Raw genomic sequence first — 18894 nt, forward strand, 5'->3', positions numbered from 1 at the left:
GACATGCTAATGTAAATATATACTAGCATGTCCAAAAGCAGAAATTTAAATATTTGTTAGACTCACATCAGTGAATTTTACTATTTCTTCAACATAGTTTTCACCTTCTACTGATGTCATTTTACTGTAGTTTTTTTAGCTGCAGAAAACAATTCATTAAAATTTAATATAGTGAATTCTGCTTGTAGGAATCACTTGGTTAATTGATTCAGCCACTTTATTGAATCAAAACTTGAAAACCCAAACCCTTTATACATTGCAAACTCTTGAAACTCTTCTCTTATTAGAATCAAAATTTCAGTTTATTGAATCATAAAAGATGATAGAGATCTTTTCATAAAATATAAAATCATAAAAGATCCATGGTTTTTTTGGGTTTTCTTCCCACCCCCTAATTTTACTGCACGACACTCTTAAGTGATCTGGTGTGTGTGTGTGTTGTTTACATCTAGTGACTTAAGCAACTTTTTCATATTTGGGAAGTAATAATCACTTGATAATTATGCTGTTTGTTTACTGCTTATTGTCTCTCCTTTCTGCAAATGAACTACTGTGTTGTATGTATGAACAGTAATTGGATTAATTTTTGAATGCCAGTGATAGAATTCTTTTCAAAAAAAATGTGCTTTGTTAAATTCTAATTAATCCTCTATTACTCAGTGAATGTTTTGAGTTGTGTAAAACATAAAAAAGTGCTTGGTATGTAGCAGTTTAAACTTCATTTAAATTATACAATTTACACGTAGAATTTTAAATGTTGAAGCTAAACTAATGAAAAGATGTAACTGTGGCTGAAAAATATGACACATTATTGACCCAGACATGTTCTCAGTGAAAAGCTACCTTGAAGTTGGGCATATGTTTGAAAAGCTGCCATCAGAATGCCTGGCTTTTTTCTCAGGTTTGAGATGAAATGAGCAGCGACTACACACAACTCCTATTCACACTGAAGTGCATAACTTTTGTGTGGAAAAGTCCTCAATTGCATGTTTGAGTTGAGAGAAGAAATTCAAATTTTTTTAGATGAAATCTTTAACCTGTGGGACCAGATACCTGACTGAAATGACTGGAAATTAGCAAACATTACAGATGTCTTTCTTCATTTAAACTATCTCTCAATCTATCCTTGCTCCTTGCAAGAAAAACTCTTATCTGTATTCCATGTACAAGACAAAGTGAGCTCCATGATAAAAAAAAAATTAACTGTGGCATAAACATTGTGGCGAATTAGATTTTTGTCCATCTCTTCATGACTTTGTAATAACTTTGGCTAATGAACTTGGTGATGATGTGTTGCAAACTATGAAGCAACATTTGGAAAGTTTGCAGAGAAATCTTTAAGTATTTCCTTGAATCAGACAGCACCTTTGAACAAATAAGGAACCCCTTCATTATCAGTGTTCAGTCAATGCCAAATAACCTCTTAAATTCAGAGGAAGAACTTCAGATGGCTTTCTGAAAACAAAATTTCGGTAAAATACACTGATATTGTTTTGGCTGGGTGTTATTTCTGAATATCCAGCTGTCAGACAAAACTGTTAAGTAACATGCCATTTCTCCACTTCATATTTGTGCAAAGTTGGGTTCTCTGCACTGGTTGGCATTGAAACAAAAAAACAAAAAAAAAAAATGAAAGTCTTATTGACATGGAGCCCATTTTCCTCTTAAAATCACAAACATCAACCTAGATATCCCTGCCCTAGTGTTCTGATCACAAGTAGTTCCATCCCTTGCATTAAGCACTTTGTTTTGTACTGAAAATTTCAATACCAAAATAGTAAGTATTAAAACTGTGCTTTTTTTACTAGCTAATGTGTACTTTAATTTCAGACTGGTACAAATCTACCATATATATTTACACTGTCCTGTCTGAATGTTTGTTGATTTTTATTATTACTTCCATTTTTTAAATTATTTCTATATATAGTATATCTATAACTTTTTATATATTAATAAATGAATACCATATATTGTACTGTGCTGTATTTGCTATTGGATTTAACAGGCAGAAAATTGAGTAGGGTGCTACAAAATAAAATAAATTACTTAGGGGGTGCCATTATTAAAAAAAAAAAGGTCGTAAACCACTGACCTAGTAGCTGCTTTGATTACTTCCCCGAATACCCATTTAGAATTTGCTGTTGGTAACATCATTTGGTCCCTCTGCACACAATTTAAAAACTGTCTGAGACCTCTGTAGTCACTCTTACGAAAGCAAAAGCCTTTTCTTTTACCCTTGACAGTAATTATTTATATGTTTAATTAAATTCCACATTATTACACTGATTGCTGCCACCCAGTGGGCCTTTTACCTGCAGATTCTTAATGCATGAAGAATCACTGCTGATAATCAGATCAAGAGTATTGCTTCCTCTTACTGCTCTAACATTCTGCTGTAGAAAACAATCATGCAAGAAATCCACAAAAGTCTTGCTATGTGTGAGTTAACAACCCACAAATTCCAGTCAACATATGGAAAGTTAAAATCCTCCATTATGAGACATTCTGATTAGCTATCCCACTCTATTTCCCTGTATAGCTGTGTGGTATACTCTTCAGTCTTTAGGCCTATAACACACTCCTACTCTCAATGTTTTCCAAGTGCTTATATCACACCAAACTGACTCTACTTTGCATTTATCACCCAAGCCAACTGGATGCATTGCCTTAGATTTAATTTTCTTCTTAACTAAGAGCATAACCCCTTTTACTCTCCTCTCCTTACTGTATACATTGTACTCCCCATAGTACTCGAGAGGGAGGTATGCTGGAACCATCATAGATGAATGCTGTATTTGCTAGCATTCACCAATGATGGTCGAATGCTAGCAAATGATGGTGGAGGTAGATTTTGATGAAGTGCTGAAGAGGAAATACCTTTTATTCCTGAAAACGCAGGTACCAGAAGGTTGTCAGGTTGTGTAAATGTTTTATTTGCAAGTATATAGAGGATATTACATGAAAAACAGTTGGGTCCATTTCATGGTACACCTGTACAGTGAAATGGATACAATTGCTGTACTAGAATTGTTGCCACAAGACATGAATGAGTGCAGAAACTTTTTTTCAGTGGCTTATTTCAAAATATACATGTAGTAGTAGTGGCATGTGATGCAAGAAAGCAAGTGTATGAGCTTATGCAGCATCAGCCAAAAAAACAAAAAAATCACACCATTCCCTCCAAATGCCTGTCCAGTTCCTCCTTAAATTTATTCAACCAATCAACTTCCACAACAACAGATGGAAGTTTGTTCCAGCAATTAACCACCCGCTGGCTAAAGGCAAATTTCCGGCACAATTAAGCCCAGGTCTTTTTCATTTTCTACCACCTTAAGAGTAGTAACACACAGTTGGTACGTTTCTCTGGGATTACTTCTACCCATATGCAGTACTTTGCATTTGTCAAGGTTAAACTTCAGTTGCAACTTCTTAGCCCATCTGCCCAAATTATCTAGATCCTGTTGCAGTAGCACACTGCCATTACTGTCATTAACAACCCTGCCAATCTTTGTATTATCTGCAAACTTCGACATTAAGCCTGGTATACCTTCATGAATATCATTGATAAATGTACAAAACAACAGTGGACCCAACACTGAACCCTGTGGGACTCCACTAATAACATTAGTCCACGAAGAGCAGCACCCATTGATTACCACCCTCTGTCTTCTTCCACTTAACCATCCTTTTATCCATTGTAGCAACTTACCCTTAATACCATTCTGCTCCAATTTGTATGATAGTCTTCCATGCGCAACAGTGTCAAAAGCTTTCCTGAAATCCAAATATATGATATCAAAATTATTTTTTGCATCCAGTTCCTTTGTAACCACATCATAATATCCTATCAAATTTATCAGACAAGACTTTCCCTTAACAAACCCATGCTGTGTCTGAATGCTGCAGTCTTGTCTAGATGATCCTGCAATGCATCTTTAACCAGTTACTCCATTATTTTACCCAGAACAGAAGTTAAATTAACTCGTCTGTAATTACTCGTCACCCGTCGATCACCCTTTGTGAATTGGGGATACATTTGCACATCTCCAGTCCGTGGGAACCTCCCCTGAGTCCAAGGATGCTCTCATAATTATGGCTAAGGGTTTGCTTAGTTGCTTTGCCGCCTCCTTTAATATAACTGGATAGATCTCATCCACCCCAGATGCTTTTCTTATGTTTAACTTCAACAATTTCTCCTCCACTTTGCTTTCAGTTATTACAAAATAATTAAGTATCCTGCTACAATTCGATAACCTTCTGCCATTTTCAAACCTTAATAATTCCTCATGTGTGAATGTAGATGCAAAATACTCATTCAGTTTGTTTGCTATCTGAGCAGGATCATCAACAGTCGAACCATCGATGTCAAGTGGACCAATCAGATTCATCCCCTTCCTTTTAGAGTTTATATAAGTAAAGAAATCCTTGCTGTTTTTCTTAGCATCTTTTGCCAAGGATTTCTCGTAATCTGTCTTTGCCTGCCTAACGGCACCTCCGTAGCCAGGTGGGAAGGAACAGCAGTGCGTAGCACACGCTTCTTGATTAGACAGGGGTTCGAGCCCGTCACCACCAAATACGGAAAGGTCAGGGAATGACCACCGCATATATTCCCGGAGCAGTATGGCCCTAGTTGCTAATGCTCCTAAAAACCAAATAACAACAACAAGCCTACCTAACTTCCTTTGTGACCTGATTACAGACTAGCTTATAGCTGCCATAGGCTTCTGTGTCGCCTGATAATTTATATGCATCCCATGCATTTTTCTTCTCTGTTAAGAGTCTCATTAGATAACCATTTAGGCTTAAACCTTGAACAATATTTCTTAATAGGTATGAAACTTTTAGTAACATCCACGATTAATTTCTTGAATGCTTCCCACTTAGAATTTACTATTGGTAACGTCCTCAGTTGATTCCACTGTACAGAATTTAAAAACTTTCTGAGACCACTGTATTCACCTTTACGGAAGCAAAAACCCTTTCCTTTACTCCTGATGGTAATTAAATCTTTAAGTAAATCCTACATCAGTACACTGTGATCACTGCCACCTAGTGGTTCCTTTATCTGCAAATTCTTAATACACGAATGATCACTGCTGATAACCAGATCAAGAGTATTACTCTCTCTGGTCGCCTCTCGAACATGCTATTGCAGAAAACAATCATCCAATAAATCCACAAAAGTCTGACTAGTGTGTGAGTGACCAACCCACAAGTTCCAGTCAATATCTGTTAAGTTAAAATCCCCTATTATAAGACATTCTGTTTTACTAGCGCACTCTATTTCTCTGTACAATTGTTCATTGTACTCATTCGAGTCATTAGGCCTATAACACACTCCTACTTTTATTTTTGCTTTTACAGTGCTTATGTCACACCAAACTGACTCAACAGTGCACTGTTCATCTATATCAACTGGGTGCACTTCTTTTGATTTTGTTTTTTTTTTAATTAACAGCATAACACCTCCTCCCTGTCTATCCTTTCTGTACACATTGTAATCCCCAAATTCCAGTTCTGCATTCTTTATATCTGTGTGACACCATCTCTGCTATCCCAACAATATTCGCCTTTGATGTCTTTACCAACACTTCAAATTCATCAAATTTATTTACTATACTTCTAGCATTGGTATACATGCAAGCATACATGCTCCTATTCCTAGTTACCCTAACACATCCCATATACCCATCTATTTCACGATGACTGCCATCTGTCCCTGAAACCCCCAACACCCCTTGCTCCCGGTTGCTACTTATTCTAATAGAAGTTGTGCAAGAATCACCTTCACCTCTGCCTGCGGCTACTGTTAAAGTATTAGTCCTTGTATCCCCCCAAGCTAGCAGTTTTCCGACCCACCTAACACTGCCTCGATAGTATCAGCAAATATTCTTGCACCATTTCTATTTAAGTGTATCCCATCCCTGTAGAAGCAGTCTCTCCTGTTAACAAGTACACCAGGCTGAAAAAAATTCTATCCCTTGAGCCTTGCACAATCTTTCCAGGGCTGAATTGATCGAGAAGGCTCTCATCATATACTCCCTTCTATCGTGTCTGGGCAGAATTGCAGACACTTTCAAATTCAACCCCAATTCACGGCTTTTTTTCAACAGTGACCTGTACTTGTTAAGTAATTCTGCCGGTCTCCTACTCTTAATATTATTAGTGCCAACGTGTAGAACTATATCACCTTTTGTGCCCTTAAAAGATGATATCCGCTCTACAACGTCATCAACCTTTGCCCCTGGCAGACATACCCTGGTCCTGTTCCACCTCTCCTTTTTACAAAGCATGTTCCCCATTTCCCTGACAATAGAGTCACCAATAACTACTAGTTCCTTTGCGACCAGCACATTCTGCCCTGGGGGTTGCCGTTGTGTTGCTTGATGACCACATGCAAGCTCTGGCATTGATGTGGGCAGCTGAGAGGTTGATGGGCCCCTCAATTTAGATCCTTCGAGGCCATCCACCCTGTCCTTTAAGCTCCTATTAACAGCGCTGAGTTGTTGCCTGATTTCCTTACACTCCTTACATCACGCACACACAAAGACATCCCCCATGGCAATATCATATTCCGTTCCAGAGAGTTCGGCAAACATTTCACAAGTTGCACATTTTTTTAGGCTGTGATGCATTGGAGAATCGCCCCCTCAGTTCTCCCCCGAATCACAGCACTCCTGCCACTTTGTGCCCGTTGCTTTTCTGCTCTGGTTTGGGGCATGACTTTTTAAATTAATGAGATCAATAAATTAAATTAATTAAATGCCAATACTACGCTATCTAATAGAAACAGTGAAGCGTATTACGCTAAATAATTATACGTTAGAGCTACCTAGTTACCTCAATTAGAATTCCCTGCCACTATATACAAAAACAATGGCTGCAAGATTCGAACAAAATAACGGTTTTACGTATATTAAGTAGTAATCCGCAAAAACTCTCTATCTAAATTAAAATAAAAATAACCAGCGTAACTATAAAACTACGTATTAAGTACAATATAAAATAAAAATTATGTAAATAAAAAGGCAAACACATCACTTTTTCGGAGCCTGTAACTCACAGCTGTAATTTTCGTACAGCGCAACATTTTCATACCATATTACATATATCATATGTGATACTCTATTTCTCAGCCATGTTCTTGTTACAGATGAATCATGGTTTACAAGAAATATCAACCCTCAAAACACCCATACTTGGCCAAAGAAATATGATTATCAATACCAATTATGAATATACTTTTTTCTTTGGTGTGGTGTTCTTGCAGCCAGTCTTATTGGTTTCAGGATTGGAATACTTGTATTGTCTGTGGAACAATTCAAGGGAACTATTGTAAGACTTGAAAACTGACAGAGGATGAAGTTTATGTACAATGGCACATCAGCCCACTTTTCCTATGATGTCTTTGATATTTTTAAATATGATGTATACTAACCAGTGGATTGTTCAGAATTGCCCTGTACAATAGTTGCTGTTGTACCCCAGCACTTTAACACTCTTATGTTACTTTGTATGGGATCACATGAAATCCATGGTTTTTCTACATTATTATCATACAAGACAAACTGAGAAACTGCATTCTGAAAGCTGCTGAAACCATTAAATATAGTCTTGAAATGATGCAATGTTTGGAACTCGTAGATTTGTAATGTTGAATGTAACATTGAACAAAATGGAAGTTACTTTGAATGGCCGCTTTAGATGTTTTCTCTTTTTTGTGGTTTATTTCAGTTTATGGTAACTTTTTTCTTGTGTTTAGCTGTAGAAGATGCTCCCACCACTTACTCTTGGGATGAAAATATATAATTATTTCCAAAACCTTTGGTGACTATTTCAGATATAACAAAAATTTCAAAAATAACTATTTCAAATTTCAAATAAATGTTTGCTTTTTACAGCAACATAAGTATAGTTTGTTTTACATCTGATTAACACTGACTCACTGACTAGTGCTTTTAAATAGTTATGTAAGATCTACATGTGGACTTCACACAGCCATCATTAGATGTGAAAACTCATTCCAGATTACCTTTTCTTGAGTCATGTAGGAAGCACGATGTCAGCTCTAAAAGCAGCTATGTTCATTGTCAGTGTCAATGAACCACACAATTCTTTAGTCTCCAGAAGAATTATAGCTTCAGCACAAAAAGGGCATGCATAAAAATTGCATGGTACAGATCTCTGAAATTACAAAAAAAAAGGGGTACTTCAGATATGCATTCTTCATGGAACTCTTGCCACTGTAGAATTAACTAAATTCTAAAAAATGTATTTGATCTTCTGAATTGTATTTAGACAGCCAAAATTTATTCAAACAATCAAACTTGGACAGCTTCATCCATACTTCCATACGACAGCAATCCATACTTCCAGTGATTTCTGGCAATCCTAATCTTGATAACCGTATACAGCAGTGCTACTCAAAGAGTGGCCCATGGACTGGAGCTGGTCCGCAAACTGTTTGTTACCGGTCCACAACAAGATAAGTACAGAAATTGAGAGTAAGTGTTTAGAAACTTTTATAGCAATTTGACATTGCCGCAACATCCTGGCACATGATCAGTGGACTCACCTCGTTATACAGGGTATAGACCAGTTCGGTTGTTGTCAAACTCACATGGTGAGTCACATGTGGTGCGAGCTGTATATAAGTCATGCGCAGTAGAACCACGTTACAACATGTGATATTTTAAGGTTAGTTTGTCAACTGTAACCCAAAAGTGTATAAAAATTTGAGAAAATATAAGCATTTCTTATTTTATAACTTATTTTTACAATCATTTTAATTTTTAATGAAGTCACTTTTGTAATTTATAGTTTAACATTATTATCTGAATTAGGGAAGTAAAACTTGTATTATTTACTGACTGATCTCCAGAATGTGAGTACACCTGAGTCACCACGTTCGATGAATTTGGGATGGATTCAAGCAGAAGTGTGGGTTTTTTAAAACTTTCATTTTTCACACTTGCAAAGTGGTACCCATGTTCTTGAGTGTAACCTATTTATTTTTAACCCTAATTTGCAGATGATAAAACAGGGTTCACTGGACTTTTTTTGTCAAGAGAAGACACACCTTTTCTGAATGCAAGCAAAGACATCTTCTGTGTCTTTTTTAAATTTCATTTTTATTGTATTTTTCAAAACTATCAGTCCGTGACAAATTGGAAATAAAAGAAACTGGTCCTTCACCACAGTTTGAGAAGCACTGATATAGAGGATATGATTTTCCTGATTTCATTGGGATGGTTAGGGATTCCCACATCAGGTATTTAACTCTGAGTGTACGAGAATCATGTTTAAAGCTGAACAGTCTATTTCTGAATGCAAGCAAAGACATCTTCTGTGTCTTTTTTAAATTTAATTTTTATTGTATTTTTCAAAACTATCAGTCCGTGACAAATTGGAAATAAAAGAAACTGGTCCTTCACCACAGTTTGAGAAGCACTGATATAGAGGATATGATTTTCCTGATTTCATTGGGATGGTTAGGGATTCCCACATCAGGTATTTAACTCTGAGTGTACGAGAATCATGTTTAAAGCTGAACAGTCTATTTTAGCAAGACCAACTGCCCTACAGTGGCTATATCCTGTCCATCACAGGGCCATTTGAATGATGTTAGAATCATATTGAACATCTTCAATATTTAGCCTCTATGTCGAGTCACATGAACCGAACTTTTTTTGTCTAGAACAAGTGGTTCTCAAACTTTTTAATGTAAAGACACCCTAAATCCATTATGAAAAATTCCTAGCACTGGGTGATGGGCGTTGGCAGAATATTTTGTAAGGTGGTGCATGTGGAAGGGCAATGAGGGAATTTTTTTTTGAAAAAATGCATGAAAAAAAAAAAAAAAAAAGTTTGGCTTTTGGTACAGGATTTTTAAACAAAATTTTTTTTTATTTAAAAATTGGCCTCATACCGCATTTTATGTACAATTTCTATATCTCTAAGAATAATAAATTGTATGAAAAAATCTAAATTAAAGAAATAATACAATTCGATTGTTTTTCATACAAAAAAACAATACAAAATTATATTGAAATTTTATTACATTTAGGACTAAAAATGAAGATTCGCTAAGCGAGTATGAGCGTTCGCAGCGGCACTGTGCTGCTTCAAATACAGCTTATGCAACGGACAGCTTGGATCAGCTGTTCTGTATATGTAGGTGTATGTACATAGACACTGCGATGTGGTCAGCAATTATTTCATGACGACTTCTAATTTACACAGTTGCATGAAAATCAATGACCTTTTGAAGCGACGGCCACAATGTAAGCCGATGCTAAATTTGACGTTGCGGCACCCCTATAAAGACTAAGTGGCACCCTAAGGTTTTGCGGCACCCACTTTGAGAATCACTGGTCTAGAATATGACAGACTTTGGTACTACATTATGCTGATAAATAATATAAATAATATACCACATTATGTTGATAAATAATATAAATATAATTTTATTTAAATAATTAAATTTAAATAAATTATTTAATTAATATAAATAATTTAAATACATAGAGCCTGTACATAAATCAGGAACAGGCCACTAATACATTTTTACAGTATGCATTTTTATGGACCTATTACTGAGCCTGGATCCAACTTGAACAGAGTATCAACCTCATGAATGATTTCACCCCACCACGAATATTGTATTATCTACTTGTGATTTAATATAGTTAGGGAAGGACATTACATGGTTGTATGCACATCAGGTTTTTGGGAGCATCGGCAAGAGAAAGACTGGCAGCAGGAAGGTCTGATAATGGGTATCAGTAAGATACCTGAAACGTTACCTTAATGTATAGTAATTTAAGTGAATAGCTTAATAAACTATATTATTAATTTCACATGGTATGAGAGTGATATTAAATATAGTAATCTGACTTGTGATTACCAATTCTACCCCTGTAACAAAACTCCTTCCTAAACAAAGTTATAGCAACTATTCATTTCCTTAAGTGCTTGCAACTCAACTTACATCCCTGATTATGCTGATGGTTTGAAATTGGAAACTTGTAGCACAGTCTTCCTGTATAGTAAATTATCTCAACTTCTACATGATTGTCGAAAGAACCCTCTAATTAGGGAATATGATACATATCTATGCTATCCATATTGGCTCACTCTCACAGTTTGCATCTGCATTTGTTACCCAAGGATGACAGCCAGTCTAGGAAGTAGTCTTCATGCAGTGCATCAACAGGTGGCTGTGTACTAATGTGATCCAAGTAAAAGTTACAAAGTGTTTAATATGCTTTGCTTATAGTACAAACTGTATGACTTTAGAAATACATTTAGTAAATTATGGACGTCGTGGCTAGCAGACTTTCTATTGAGAGTTTGTAAGACTAGCATGATTACCATGACGATGATGAATCAACAATCAAACTTAAACTAGTAATAGTTATCTCTCAGTGAACTGTGCAACAGCAAGAAATAAGTGCTGACAGATATATTTTCCATCTGAAATATTATTTGATTGTTTATATATTATGCCTACACTGATAAACACCTATTTGTTATTTAAATTAAAGATAAAGTACTATATTTAAGCATACATATCCAATTTTAATTACTTATTAGCATTAGTAGAGGCATATGATCCAGACCTTATACAGCATCAGCCAAAAAAAAAAAAAAAAATCCCCTTTCCATTTCGCCCATCCATTCACTCCACAAATGTTTGTCTAGTTCTGTCTTGAATTTATTTAAGATGTCCACATCTACAATGACACACAGAAGTTTGTTCCAGAAATAAACCAACAACTAGCTAGAGGCAAATTTCAGCACATCTATTCTACAACTGTCTACCATTCAAAGCCTTATACATCTCAATCAGATCACCTCACAGGTGCCTAGTCTCCAGACACTGTAATTTACAAAACTTTAGCCTTTCTTCGTAACAGCAACCCTTTGTTCCATTCACTAATCTTGTTGCCCTTCTCTGTACTTGTTCTAGCAGCTCTACATCCTTCCTAAAATGAGGCCTCCAGACCTGTATACAGTACTGAAGGTGTGGCCTGACCATTACCTTATACAAGGGGATAATTACCTCCTTATCCCTGCTAGAAAAATTCCTGTATATCATTGACAAGACACCATGAGCTACTTTTGCAGACTGTCTGCACTGCTCCCATATGCAGCACCTTACATTTGTCAATGTTAAACTTCAGTTGGCACTCAGCCCATCTAATCAACTTTTCTAGATCCTATTGCAGTAGTGTACTGCCATTATCATTGTCATCAAACTCTGCGTCCTTTTATATCTTCATCAATATCGTTAATAAATACAAAAAACAACAATGGATCCAACATTGATCCCTGGGGGACTCCACCAATAACATTAGTCCACAAAGAGCAGTGTCCATTGATTACCACTCTGTTTTCTCCCACTCAACCATCCCTTTATCCATAGCAGCATTTTGCCCCCAATACCAAATTGCTGCTATGGATAAAGTACAAATGTTAAACTGCTCGAATTTGTACGTACAGCAGTCTTCCATGTGCAATAGTATCAAAAGTCTTCCTAAGATCGAACTATATGATATCAAAATTATTCTTTGCATCCAGTTCTTTAGTGACCACATCATTGTTTCCACTCAGATTTTCCAGACAAGAATTCCCCTTAACAAACCCATGCTGTGTCTCAACTATAACTACAGTCTTGTCTAGATGATCCTGCACTGCTTCCTTAACCAGTGACTCCATTAATTTCTCCGGAACAGAAGTTAAACTAACAGGTCTGTAATTACTTGTCACCATTCGATCCTCCTTTGTGAATTGGGATCACATTTGCACTTCTCCAGTCCATGGAAGAATGAATCCAAGGAAGCTTTGCTGCCTCCTTTAATATAACTGGATAGATCCCAGGTGCCTTTCTTATGTTTATCTTCAATAGTTTCTGCTCCACTTTGCTGCTCTTAGTTATTACAAAATCATTTAGCTCACTGCCAAAGTTTAATTCACCTCTGGCATTCCTCTCCCTGAATAACTCCTCATGTGTAAATGTATATGCAAAATACTCATTCAGTTTGCTAGCTACCTGAACAGGATCATCAACAGTTGAACCATTAATATCAAGTCGACCATTCTGATTCCCTTCCTTCTATAATTTATATAATTAAAGAACTTGTTCCTGTTTTTCTCTGCATCCTTTGCCAAAGATTTCTCGTAATCTGCCTTTGCCTACCTAACATCCTTTGTGACTTGATTACAGATCATCTTATATCTACCATAGGCTTCTGTGTCACCTGTTAATTTATATGTATTCCATGCATTTTTCTTCTCTGCCACATGTCTCATTAGTTCATCTGACATCCATTTAGGCCTAAACCTTGAACAATATTTCTTTGTTGGTATGTAAAGCCTAGTAGCTTCCAAGATTAATATCTTTGAATGCCTCCCATTTTGAATTTGCTGTTGGTAACATCATCAGTTGGTCCCACCGTATAGAATTTATGACTGTCTCAGATCACTGTAGTCACCTTTATGAAAGCAAAAACCCTTCCCTTTACCCTGATAGTAGTTACCTTTTTGAGTAAATCCCACATCAGCACACTAATCACTGCCACCTAGTGATTCCTTTACCTGCAGATTCTTAATGCATGAAGAATCACTACTGATAATCAGATCAAGAGTATTACTCCCTCTAGTTGCCTCCCGAACATGCTGGTGTAGAAAACAATCATCCAATAAATCCACAAAAGGTTTGCTAGCGTGTGAGTGACCAACCCACAAGTTCCAGTTAATATCGGGCCCATTGTTTTTTTTGGGGGTATACACAGACTAAAAGGTTAAGGGTGAATGCAGGTGTGCGCAAAAGCAATTCTTGCACTGCTTCTATTAGAATGAGCAGCAGCCTGGAAAGCAAGGCAATGGAGATTTCCAGGACTGCTGAGAGTCATAGTGGAACAAATAAATACATGGGCTCTGTTAGGGTAATTGAGAATAGAAACAGGTGCATGTATACTTGCATGTAGACCAATTCTAGGAGTATAGGTTAATCAATTTGATGAGCTTGAATTGCTAGCCAAGACATCAAAGGCAGATATTGTTGGGACATTAGAGACTTTGTTTGTTTTGGTTTTTAGGAGCATTAGCAACTAAGGCCATATTGCTCCGGGAATATGCGGTAGCCATTCCCTGACCTTCCCGCATCCTCCGTATTTGGTGGTGACAGACTCGAACCCCGGTCTAATCAAGAAGCGTGTGCTACGCACTGCTGCTCCTTCCCACCTGGCTACGGAGACATCAGAGACATTGTGTCACATAGACATAAGTAGTGCAGAATGTCTCTGATGCATCCAATTGATGTTGGACAATGCAATGTTGAGTCTGTTTGGAGTGACATACGCACTGGGAAAGGAAATGAGAGTAGGTGTGTGTTACAGGCCTAATGAATCTGATCAGTATAATCAGCAATTGTGCAGAGAAATAGTGGGTCAGTAAATCAGAATGTCTTATTATGGGGGATTTTAACTTTCCATATATTTACTGGAACTTGTGGATTGGTCACTCGCACACTAACAAGACTTTTGTGGATTTATTGGATGACTGTTTTCTATAGCAACATGTTCTAGAGGAAACCAAAGGGAGTAATACTTTGATTATTATCAGTGATAATTCATGCATTAAGAATTTGCGGATAAAGGAACCACTGGGTGACAGTGATCACAATGTACTGATGTTAGAATTACTTAAGGATGTAACTAAATGAGTAACTACCATCAAAGCTAAAGGGAACGGCCTTTGCTTTTGTAAAGGTGACTACAGGGGTCTCGGATAGTTTTCAAATTCTACACAGTGGGATCAACTGATGTTACCACGCTGAATTTTAAATGGGAAGCCTTCAGGGACTTAATTTTGGAGGCTACTAGGCTTTTCATTCCAACTAAGAAATACTGTTCAAGGTTTAGGCCCAAATGGATGTCAGATGAACTAATGAGGCTCGTAGCAGAGAATAAAAATGTATGGGATACATATAAATTAATGGGTGACATGGAAGCCCGTGATAGATATAAGCTGGTCTGTAACCAAGTCACAAAGGAGATTAGGCAGGGAAAGGCAGATTATGAGATCTTTGGCAAAGGATGCAAAGAAAAACAGAGTTCTTTACCTATGTAAACTCTAGAAGGAAAGGGATGAATGAGATTGGTCCACTGGATGTTGATGGTTCAACTGTTGATGATCATGCTCAGGTAGCTGATAAACTAAATGAGTATTTTGCATCTACATTCACACATGAGGAGTTATTCAATGAGGGGAGTGCCAGATGTTTATCAAACCCTAATATTTAGCTAAGTGATTTTGTAATAACTGAGTGCAGAGTGGAGGAGAAATTGTTCAAGTTAAACATAAAAAGGCACCTGGGGTGGACGGGATCTGTCCAGTTATATTAAAGGAGGCAGCAAAGGAAGTAAGCAAACCGTTAGCCATAATTATGAGAACTTCCTTGGACTCAGGGGAGGTCCCCATGGACTGGAGGTTTGCAAATGTATCACAAATTCACAAAGTGGGTTCAAAAGGTGACACAAGTAACTATAGACCTGTTAGTTTAACCTGTGTTCCGGGGAAAATAATGGAATCACTAGTTAAAGAAGCATTGCAGGATCATCTAGACAAGACTGCAGTAATAGTTAAGACACAGCATGGGTTTGTTAAAGGGGGCCTTGTCTGACCAATTTGATTGGATACTATGATGTGGTCACAAAGGAACTGAATGCCAAAAATAAATTTTATATCATATACTTGGATTTCAAGAAAGCTTTTGATACTGTTGCACCTGGAAGACTACTGTACAGGTTGGAGAAGTATGGCATTAAGGGTCAGTTGCTACAACGGATAAAGGGATGGTTGAATGAGAGACAACAGAGAGTGGTAACCAATGTACGCTGCTCTTTGTGGACAAATGTTATTAGTGGAGTTTCCCAGGGTTCGGTGTTGGGACAATTGTTTTATGTATATGTCAGTGATATTGATGAAGGTATATCAGGTTTAATGTCCAAGTTTGCAGATGATACTGAGGTTGTCAGGGTTGTTAAAGACAGTATGCTACTCCAACTGGATCTAGATAAGTTGGGAAAATCAGCTGAAAAGTGGCAACTGAAATTTAACATTGACAAATGCAAAGTAATGCATATGAATAGCAATAACTGAAGAGAAACGTACCAACTTTGTGGTACTACACTCAGGGAAGTGGAAAGTGAAAAAGACCTCGGGGTAATTGTGCAGTCAAATATGAAGTTTGCTGAGCAGTGCAGGGCAGAGGATCTTCCAGGGCAGGTCATAGTCTTGTCAGTGATATATAGAATTTTGCTAGCAGGGTCAGGGAGGTGATTATCCCACTATCCGAGGCAATGATCAGGCTACACCTAGAGTGAAATGAGCCTCCAGGTCTGGAGGCTTCATTTTAGGAAGGATGTAAAGTTGCTAGAATGAGTACAAAGAAGGGCAACAAGATTGGTGAGGGGAACAACGACGTGCTCTTACCAAGAAAGTCTTAAGTTGTGCAAATTGCAGTGCCTGGAGAGTAGGCACCTGCGAGATGATTTGATTGAGGTGTATAAGGCCTTGAATGGGTTGAGCAAGCTGAATGCTGATGGGACTCTTCTTCCTCTTGCTCAGATTAAGAACCTGATGGGGCCTTTAGCCAGCGGGTAGCTGATTGGTGGAACAGACTTCCATTTTTGTTGTGGAAGTTGATAGTCTAAATAAATTTAAGGCTGAGCTGGGCAGGCATTTGGAATGAATGGAGGGGTGAAATGGGAGGGTTTTTTTTTTTTTTGGCTGATGTTGCATAAGCTTACTTTCTTGCATTGTATGCCTCTATTAATGCTAATATCTGGAAAGTTAAAATCTCCCATTACAAGGTATTCTTATTTACTGGTCCACTCTATTTCTCTGCACAATTGTATTCATCAGAGTCATTAGGCCTCTAACACATTCCTTCTCTCATTTTCCCTTTCCCAATGCTTATGTCACACCAAACTGACTACTTATGTCACATAAGTAGTCTGTGGCTTATGTCACATCAAACTGTCCACCCATTTCAACTGGATGCACTTATTTCGATTTTGTGTGTTTCTTAACTAATAGCATAACCCCTCCTCTATTCCTCTCCTATGAATCTTTAGGTGCCTCCGTAGCAAGGTGGGAAGGAGCAGCAGTGCATAGCACACACTACTTGATTAGACCGGGGTTTGAGCCCGTCACCACCAAATACGGAGGATGCGGAAAGGTCAGGGATTGACCACCGCATATCCCGGAGCAATATGGCCTTAGTTGCTAATGCTTCTAAAAACCAAATAACTAACTAACTATTAATCTTTTCTGTACACCCCAATATCAATTCTGCATTCCTTATATTATCTGTGTGACACCACGTGTCTGATATCACAACAATATCTGCCTTCGATGTTTTGACCAGATCCCAAATTCATCAAATTTATTTACCAAACTCCTAGCATTGGTGTACACACAAGTATACATGCGTCTGTTCTTATTCTTTGCTATCCTAACACAGCGCATGTATTTACTTGTTCTGCAATGACTCCCGGCAGTCTCTGAAATCCCCCGCACTTTGTTTTCCAGGCTGCTGCTGATTCTAATAGAAACAGTGCGAGAATCTTTCACCTCTCTCAGTGGCTACTATTAATCTATTAGTCCTTGTATCCCCCCAAGCTAGCAGTTTTCTGACCCCCCAAACACTGCCTCGACAGCATCAGCAAATATTCTTGCACCCTTTCTATTTAAGTGTATCCCATCCCTGTAGAAGCAGTCTCTCCTGTTAACAAGCACAGACCAGGCTGAAGAAAATTCTAAGCAGTATGAGCCTTGCATAATCTCTCCAGGGCCTAATTGATTGACTTACTTACCAAGTAATTTACAGTTTTTTTACTTCAAATTGCTTGCCCCTTCCCAGACATGTGTTCATTGTTATGCCTTTACATTGCATTGTAGTTGGCACATGTGGGAGTGAGTGAATGTTTTGTGAAATTGCCACTTAATACTAAAAAAAAAAAATATTGGAATAAATTTAAGAGGCTATCAAAGTGGACCACAAGTTAAGTGAAAGTGAAGGAAATAAACTAAATAAATACAAACTTTCATTCTGTTTAAGTTTTATTTTATAAAACTTAAACAGAATGAAAGTTTGTGAAGATTTCATTATTGAGCTAGCCATAGAATTAGTCTGTAGTGGCCACTTTAGCTCAAAATGGTTTCAATTACATATAAGAGTTATGCATAGTATATATATTTATAAAACTCTGTGGAAGCAAATGGCTCGAGACTTGTTTATGCTGTATATGTTTTTTTTTTTTTTTAATTTACAAAATTATAATCACATTTGTCAATTCTTGGTTTCTTGTTACTTTGCTTGGTAACACTTTTTCATTGTCACTCAGCGCCTCCGTAGCCAGGTGGGAAGGAGCAGCAGTGCGTAGCACACGCTTCTTGATTAGACCGGGGTTCGAGCCCGTCACCACCAAATACGGAGGATGCGGAAAGGTCAGGGAATGACCACCGCATATCCCGGAGCAATATATGGCCTTAGTTGCTAATGCTCCTAAAATCCAAATACCAAAATACCAAATTGTCACTCATAGTCAGTATAGGACAAAAGCACCAGCTTTCTGGCCTGAGCATAAGCTAGGAACCCCAAACTAAGAACAAGCAGTGTATTGAGTTCAAAGAAATTTTCTCTTCAGGGAAGCTCAGTTTTGGGAGGTGGTGCAGTCCCTGAGTGTGTGGAGAGAGAGAGAGAGAGAGAGAGAGAGAGAGAGAGAGAGAGAGAGAGAGAGAGAGTGCAGTATTTACATTTATTAAATACAGTATGTTTAAGCACATACAATAGAGAATATATGTCCTTAAGAGGTTTAAGGT

The 18894-nt window shown here is 37.5% G+C and overlaps 1 protein-coding gene across 1 annotated transcript in view; it reads left to right on the plus strand.

The window, feature by feature from the left end:
• LOC150076876 (spectrin beta chain-like) overlaps window positions 1-18894 on the plus strand; it is an 800006-nt gene that overhangs the window by 171075 nt on the left and 610037 nt on the right. The window lies entirely within an intron of this gene.

The sequence above is a fragment of the Mastigoproctus giganteus genome, chromosome 12 (genome assembly GCF_048544385.1).
Source record: "Mastigoproctus giganteus isolate SK-2022 chromosome 12, ASM4854438v1, whole genome shotgun sequence".
Classification (NCBI taxonomy): Eukaryota; Metazoa; Arthropoda; class Arachnida; order Uropygi; family Thelyphonidae; genus Mastigoproctus; species Mastigoproctus giganteus.